Source organism: Rhineura floridana, chromosome 2 (genome assembly GCF_030035675.1).
Source record: "Rhineura floridana isolate rRhiFlo1 chromosome 2, rRhiFlo1.hap2, whole genome shotgun sequence".
Taxonomy (NCBI): Eukaryota; Metazoa; Chordata; class Lepidosauria; order Squamata; family Rhineuridae; genus Rhineura; species Rhineura floridana.
Genome location: NC_084481.1, coordinates 87,367,397 through 87,376,249, shown reverse-complemented (window position 1 = coordinate 87,376,249; position 8,853 = coordinate 87,367,397).

The following is an 8,853-nucleotide window of genomic DNA, read 5'->3' as shown; positions in this document are numbered from 1 at the left end:
AGCTGTCCTTTGAAGATTAAGCTAAGAGCAGGTATGCCAAAAAGCAGGTGATTTTAACTTTATAATCATCCTATTTCTAATCTAAACCCAGCCTTCAATATCACAATGATCATCTTCACCCATTGTCCATACGGACCCATGGAACATCCCTAGATTGGTCAGCTTGCAAACCGCTCCTCCACTGTCTAAAATAAATTTGTGGGTAGGGCTATCTCATTTTAAGTTCTTTCCTCCCCACAAAGAGAGGTCAGCAGCACCTTTGCTTTCTTGCCTCTTCCACACCAGTGATGTGTTCTCAGTCTGCTTTGAGTGCAAGAAGCATGAGATTAGACAAATGTGTAATTACTTCTTGACCTGCTCTCCTCTGTTATACATTTTCATGAGATGCCATGATTCATTATTTGCATTGATATGTACAGAAGGCTGGGGCTGCATCGTTGATATTCATTTATTCAACAGTCTGTAATCTATATTTAATGGAGTACCAGACAGTGGCATAATAAACCGTTTAAAAAAGATAGCTGCTGCTTACACGGAGGTTATTGCTTGCATAACCTGTACTTATTTTTCATTACAAACCTAAAAGAGCAAAGCATAATTCATACAAGAAAATGAAGTTAACATTTAATGATTTAAAAATGATAGTGTGCTATAAGACCCTGCAAGACACTGCTTATAAAACAAAGCAGCAAGAGACCAAAAGGAGAAAGAGAAAGAACAAGAATAAATACAAATAAAAAGAAGATGTTACACTGCTAACCCTCAACGAGGTGTTGCATGTTGTGATTGGACAAATTTAGCTTGGTCATAGGTAGGTCCACATACTCTTTACTCAGTTCTCTCATGCTCCAACAACGTGACTCCTCTCCTTCAGTCCTAACAATGACTTCCAGTACATTCCAGGATTCCTGGAACAGATGAGGAGTTTCTTACCTTCAAAACCTGTCTCCTCCCTTATCTCTTAGCTCTCATATCTGGATATTTCATGTTCATGACCTTTGCTCCTCCTCCTCCTCCTCCTCCATCATTCTCAGCTATCCAAAGTTTCCTGCTCTCGTGACTCCTAGTTGTCCCTCCTGTTTATTGCCCTGCACCATAACCTCTCTCCTTGCATACACCACTTCAAAATCCGTCTTTTCTGTGAAGACATTGGCCCACAATCCCTTTGGACTATACTACATGTTACATTAATTGCTAGAATGCAACTGACATGCAACAACTTGGCTTCAAGGTACACCGGGTCTTTGGGCAGCACAATTGTTTCCGATGCAGCCATCAGACAGAAATAATCTAACAAGGGAGAGAGAGAAAATGGGAGCAAAGCAGTGGTGGAGGACTCTCCGATCCTATCTCTTTAAACCCAGCCCAGGTTTATCATTCCAGCATCTCCTCTCTGCCTTGTCTCTGTTTGATTTCACTTTCAAGCAGTAACACTTCCCATCAATACAAATGACAGGGCAGTATTGATGGTCCAAGGGCCTTTCAATGATTAGCTGCCAGCTTTGTCCAATTCAAAGAGCATTGTTGAATGGAATGATGAAGAGTGAAGATGAAATCACCAGCCACGTCCAATAGCATCAATCTCCTGGGAGTGACAGCCACAAATAGTGATAGATGCCATGGACAGGTATTGTTATATAGGGTCTCCCTTCCAAAGACCAAGTAGCTTGGGATTAAGGCAACCTTTTCCCTTTGCTTTCCTCATTTGCCTTCCCAGACAAGTGCATTTTCCCTCTGGCTGACTTTTAAAAATCTCACTTGCTGAACCTATGCATTATTCATGAACATTGCAATGAACCTAACCAGATTATTTTTTGCAACATACTAAGCATCTGCATAAATATCCTTGAAAGCACAGATCAGATCACAAGTGTTTAGTAACAATCACTTTTGTCATAGCAAGCGAAATTAGGCTTTATGGAACATGTTCTTTATAGATAAATGAACCCCTTAGACTTCCTGTGTTCTCTTGATAATGTGATAAAATCTCACATTTACAGGCAAAAATGTTTAAGGAAGCTGTTCATTTTATAGAGGTTTTATCCAGGCAAGAATTTTGGAGACAGTGAAACTACATTTCATGGTGGTGATATGTTTGGCCATCTTGATCACCATGAATGATCCAAGGACTTTAACAAAATCATTTTAATTGTCCCTAATGACAGGGGGTGTTTTCTTGATTGCTGGGAAACCCTTTCTAGCTTTTGGAATGCAATACTTATTTATCAGAGTTTGGGAAGGTGACATCCCAGAGGGCTAACCCCATTGCGTAAGGTGGGCAGATTGGCTGCCTGCTATGGGAGTGCATATGTGTTCCCTGGGAAGAAGGAATGATTGTTAAACCACTCTGAGAATTGTATCTCTATGAGGGAAATAGGAGTTTCCTAGCAACTTTCAGCACCCTTAACAGATGACAGTTCCCAGGATTTTGTGGAGGAAGCAATGGAAGTTTAAAGTGGCATGACACTGCTTTATATGTGCAGTGGTGCGATGCCTCTATATATATAGTAGATGATGCTTTAGAAAAAGTTTGCACTGGTGCCATTCACTCACATAATTTTCCATCAAGGATTCTGGGACCAGTAGTCCCAGATTCATCCATGGCAAGGAAAATGCTCTACCAGGACTATGAGGTGCTGTCCCTTCCTCCTTCTCCTGTCCCAGAGCCCTTTTCCAGCTCTTGGATTTCAATGAAATTTCCAGGGAAATGGGAGGTGGAGGCTCATAAAAGGATATATAATTTTCAGGTTGAACAATGAGATCCTCATGAATCTAGTGACATTGTAGAAGCTGTGTGTCATTCATGAAATAAGAACAGTAAACTCGCAATTTGTCAAAAACAGCCAGGGAAGAAGTTCTGTTTCAGTGAAAGGTTTTTATATCAGCCATACAACAGTGACAAAGAAATCAGAGTTGAGGAGAATGTCATCCTTATCCATATGCCACCTTCCAGATTATCTACAGACCAAGTTAACACCAAGGACAGCTATCACTTGCATATAGTTATTTGCCCTTATGATAAGTGCAGAATGGAGATGGACCAACATATGCTATTTTTGCATTAGTTGATGACAGGCCTACTTGCAAAACAACAGTCCCAGAGTGCCGAGAGCAGTATATACAAGACAGCAACTGTCACGCAGGCTTTGCTTTGAGTAAACAACCTGGGACTTCAAAGGCTTCCCTTCTCCAAAGACTCCTCCAGTTCTTTCCTTTGAGTCCTTCTTTCCTTGCTTGCTGCTTTTGATATTCGCCTTTGATTCTTTCCTTCATTTTTCTGTCCTTCCATTCTACATTGCTAAAGTCAATGGCATCTCTTAGACTGGCAGCCATGAACCCAGCAAACATTGTTACTTGTGGATTCTTTTTAAAAATTATTTTCATCACCATTGTCTTGTTCTATATCTCTGGTTGGCATTTTATTACAGGTCTGAAGTTTGAAAGTGAACTTTGGGTTTGAAAATTGGGGAGGGTGGAATTTGGATGGGAGAGAAACCAGGTGACATTTTGACCATTTGGGGAGAGCTGAGGGAAAAGTCTGTCCAAAATGTCTGGGGTAGGGGGAGGCTTACTAGTTGCAACAGTGGTGACTTTTCCCTCAGCTCTCCCCAAATGGTCAAAATGTCACCTGGTTTCTCTCCCATCCAAATTCCACCCTTTGTGGTGGCAACAGTGGTGCAGGTTGTCTTTCCTTTTTTACAAAAAGGTTCAAAACATTTTAATTCAGTAGGTGGCAGCAGAAACCCAACCTCCTAACCATCACCATTTCCCTCCAGCAATGTGATAGGGCATTCTGAGGGGAAGGGATGGTGACCCCTAGTGGTAAGTGCTATTGTGGCAGTTCACTCCAAATTGGTAGAGTATATTCTTACTTTCTTTTCTTAGGGAAAGAGTTGTAGCTCAGCGGTAGAGAACATGCTGTGCACACAAAAGGTCCCAAGTTCAATCCCTGGCATCTCCAAGTAGGGCTGGGAAAAGACTGCTGTCTGAAAGCCTGGAGAGCCACTGTCAGTCGGTGTCAATAATAATGAGCTAGATGGATCCTGGTCTGAATTGTTACAAGGCAGCTCCCTACGTTTCTTCCATAATGGAACTCAAGGCAGATTAGAGAGGGTTCCCCAAGAGGTCATCTGTCCAGGCACCAACTAGATGTACTTAGCTTCAGTAAGGTTGCTACATCATGTGTCATCAAACCCAGGACTTAAGAAATACAAATATGAAAATAGAATCCTAGCCCACCCAAGCATTTACAAGTGTGGACAAGATCCCATCATAAACTGGAAAATGTGCCTTGAGCACAGATGTATTCTCTATTTTAGGACAGAATAATACTCAATATTTCCACCCCATTTCAATAAAATTCCCATACACCAGGGGTTACCAGTGGGCACCTTTGGAATTTTCAGAAAGTACTGCAGGCACCAGTCACAAAATCGCTGTCATGGGGAGACAACATGACACAAAATAGCCACCACATCTACAAGAAGAGAAAGAGAGACAGGACTACAAAATGGTGCAGGCATGCTCAGGGGAGGGGCATCAATGGAAAAAAAGCATCTATATCAGCCACCATCACTACCTGTAATTAGGTAAATATTATTCCCATATTTCTGAAGTCCCAACACCCACATTTGAAAAGAAAATATGTTTCTGAGAGGGGGTGATTTTTATGGTGGAAGGGGAGAACTGTGTAACCTTTCCCCTCACTCCAGCACTCCTTGCTGGCTCCAGATCTCCTCCAATGGGGACCCACACCAATTTCCTGTCAAAGATTCCCACCTGGGTACTATTTACTTCTGGAGCTACTGTTTGCAGTATCCAGCACTTTGCAGGGCAAATAGCAGTGGTAAGCATGCATTATCTGGCTGGAAATTGCCATCCCCCCCACCGGTTCAGATTGGGAGCACATTCTGGATTAGGGTTCCATGGCTGCTTTTCCTTCACAATAAAAGCAGCCAGCTTGAGAATACTTTTTTTTTTAAAAAGACAAAGTATGAATAATGTGCCATGTAGTTTGGCCTTAAGCCATTATGCTGCTGTAACTCTCATTTTACAATTGTGTATCCCCCCCCAAAAAGTGTCCTTCCTTTCTTTATTGGCGTTCCAAAATTTATTTATGTCAGTTAATTATTTCGTTTATGAACCATGTCTCATGAAGCATCCCGAAAGCAATTAATAATAAAAACATCAATAAATACATCAGCAATCAGCAATAAAAACAAATATAAAAACATGCTACCTGTTTGTTTTTCTCAGTCTGCAAGGCTAATGAACATGATCAAACTGATGTTGCAAAAGTGAGCTGAGTAGATCTGTGCAGAGTTTGACACATTTAAAGGGACAAAAAGTTAAGAAAAACACTGTGGAGTCACACCTGGAGCCCTGCTCTTGACATTGCATGGTTTCTTCTAGTCCTATCCATGCATCTTCATTAGGGATGAGGGAGAAATTCAATTCAGTTGTATTTAAAGCCTAATCTATTGCATTCTTACTCCTCAAAATAATATGAGAATATGAGAACTGAAACACAGTCATCCTTTGAAATTTGCACTTATCCTGATTTTGTGATGCATATATTAGGGGAAAATGTGCATACAAATTAATATATATCTCAAAACAGCATACCAAAATGCATTATATTAGGATAAATTGCTTGCAAAATATGTACACAAGTCAAAACTGCATGCAAAAATGTATTAGTAGGGGACAATCACACTAAAATGCTTAAGACTTCATAATTTTTTTTAAAAAATCAAGTTGCTGCAGAAATGTGGAGAACTAAATTTAAGACTGGAAAAATGAGAAACTGAGAGAACCAAAATGGACAGATCCTTCCGTCTCCAACCTTCATAGACATCTGCACTGGTGAAGCTTTTTCATGTAGACCTCTACATGTGGAGGCACCCCTGGGTTCTGGAACCCTAATAGCATAGGATCCTAGGATCTAGGGAAGCCTACCTGTCCAGAAATCAATGTACAAAGCCTTCACCACCACAGATCTCTATCCAAATGTATGGATGTTGAGGCTGGAAGCAACCATGCATCATCAGGGGTTGGGCTGCTGGTGCAGCCCTGTAGTCCCCCTTGACACACTTTCCCCCTTTGCTAAAGTAAAGTGCAAATCTGGCTTAAGCAGTCAAGCAGTTGCTTCCTGATGTTCCCAGGCTGTTACTGAGCCCACATTTATTACACCCCCTGCTTTTTGAGCCTTTTGCAGTAATAAACTTGGGCTGAATTGCCAGCTGAATGAATTGGAGTGGAAGCACAAGGCTCCCAGTGTCACCATAATGCCTCTCAGCCCATCTTCTCAATGCACCACTATTGACCCCTTACTGCACAGATGAAGCCATCAACACAATATTCTGTACACTGAAGGAAAACTGAGAGATAAAGGAATGAAGAAAGAGCTCCGTTTTGGATTCTTTCTCATTCTGCCCCTGAAGACAAGTTCATACATGTTGTTGCTATCACTTGGAACACCACTCCCACAATGAGGGTTTTGTGCATGCCTTCCCATGTGGTTTCAGTGAATAGAAATGAGCCTGTGCTGCAGCTACCACATTGGAGGAGGTGGCTATGAGAACAGACCCCTTACATTCTGTGTATGCTTTCCTGGTGATTTCCCAATATTTCAGAATCCATAATGAATTCCCCAAAGCCTCAATTTTCCAAATGAGCAGTGCCTCATGCTCCCCCGCCCCACTACAGCAACTCTTAAGAGCAGGGCGGGTTCCAAAGGGCGGCTAGGTGGGGCACTGGCCAAGGGCCCCTGGGATCACTGCTACGGATCGCATGGTGAGAGCTTCGGAGGTCCGCATTCCCTTGCTTAACCTACCTTGTTCTGCAGTTGTGTGCGTGCATCCCTGCCATGAGCCAAGATGGCGGCAGAGGCTTCAACCCATTAGGGAAACCTTGGCCACCATCTTTATTAAGGGCAGTGCTGTGTGTGCAATCCCAGAACAGCTGAGAAAGGTAGGTTAAGCAAGGGAATGGCGGGGCGTGCGATCCGCTGCAGCAATCCTGCCACGAATCATGGAAGGGGAGCACTGGGGCCTGGGGCAGGCTTGTGCCCAAGGGCCCTGGCATGTCTGGGGCCGGCCCTGCTTAAGAGCATATGAACATAAGAAGAGCCCTGCTGGATCTGGCCAAAGGCCCATCTAGTCCAGGATCCTGTTCTCACAGTGGCCTATGGGAAACCCACAAGCAAATTACTCTGTGTCATTCCAATATTGTGTGATAAAAATCTTTAATCCACTGACTGACTTTCTTTCCTACCCAACTTGCATTTCATTCTTCATTTCCTTGTCTCATTTTTCATTTCTCTCTTGCCTCCGTTACCAACCCCCCCATGCTGCTGTGTTTCATTATTCCACTTTTTTTCTGCTTGCCTCTCTTGAAACGAAGGGACCCTCTCTGCATTGAGCCTGGGAATTCTAACGCTAGCTCCAACAGCAGAAGGCAAATTCTAATACTGGAAGGTACACACCTCAGTCAGTGCCTGCCTCCAGTTGTAGCCAGAGCTGTATGTTTTCCACACATGAACAATTAAAAACAAATTACACTTCAAAGGAGATCATATTCTATGTCAACAAAAGCCATATTCTCTTATTTAAATTATGCAGATTTAGCATATTTACACATATAGACTCATTTTGCATAATGTATGCTGCTTGTGCTAGTCATGGGGAAGAAGAGAAGGAACTAGCAGTATAGTACTGGAAGTTTTGCTTAGTCCAAATGTGACTTCAGAGATGTGGTGATGAACTAGCTACATATTATGAAGGTTATATTAGCCAGAAATGTGCTTACTTAAAAACAAATAGGAGATTCTCAGAATCCTTGAGGTATCAAATTCTCTGTGTTTCCAGGAATCCCTTGGGCATATGGAGAATCTAGCTCGGTCTGTAACTGTGACACCAAAACATGGATAATAGGAACATAGACAGCTGCCTTATACGAAAGTCAGGCCATTGGTCCATCTAGTTCAGTATTGCCAACACTGGCTGGCCCTGGCTCTCCAGGATTTTCAAATGAGAGTCTCTTCCAGCCCTATCAGGAGTTGCCGGAGTTTGAACCTGGGATCTTCTGCATGCAAAGCAGGTGCTCTACCAGTGAGCTACAGCCCTTCTCCTTAGTGGGACTGAGGGCCTTTCCAGCAAATTAAATGTAGGAAGATTATTCCTTAGAATGACAGTCATACCAGCAGCATGATAGTCAAACACACTTAATAGAGGATTGGTTGCCTTGCTACAGTGTATCTGACCATTGGCCTTGCTGAAGGAGACTGATGTTGTGCACTTTCTCCAGCAGTGGAGGTGTCTTCTGCTCCTCCTTTGCTGCTCCAGCTTGCTGGTGGTCCTCATTCTCCAACATTGGGTCCTGCTCCCATCAACCACAGGGTCCCTGGTGAATTTCCAAGTGAATCACATGATGTCACTGCGAGCTACAAGGTTCAAGGAACCATCAACTTTATGGGAGGTCATGGGCAATGGACAGGTCAAGATGGAGAATTATAGAATCAAAGAGTTGGGAGGGGCCTCTAAGACTATCGAGTCCAACCTCCTGCTAAATACAGGGATCCAACTTAGAGCATACTTAATAGATGGCTGTCCAGCTGCCTCTTGAATGCCTCCAGTGTTGGAGAGCCCACCACCTCCCTAGGTAATTGGTTCCATTATCGTACCGCTCTAACAGTTAGGAAGTTTTTCCTGATGTTCAGCTGAAATCTGGCTTCCTGTAACTTGAGTCCATGATTCTATATCCTGATTGAGAGGAGATCCTCTGTGTGAACCTTTCAAGTACTTGAAGAGCGCATCTCCCCTCAGTCTTCTCTTCTCAAGGCTAAGCATGCCC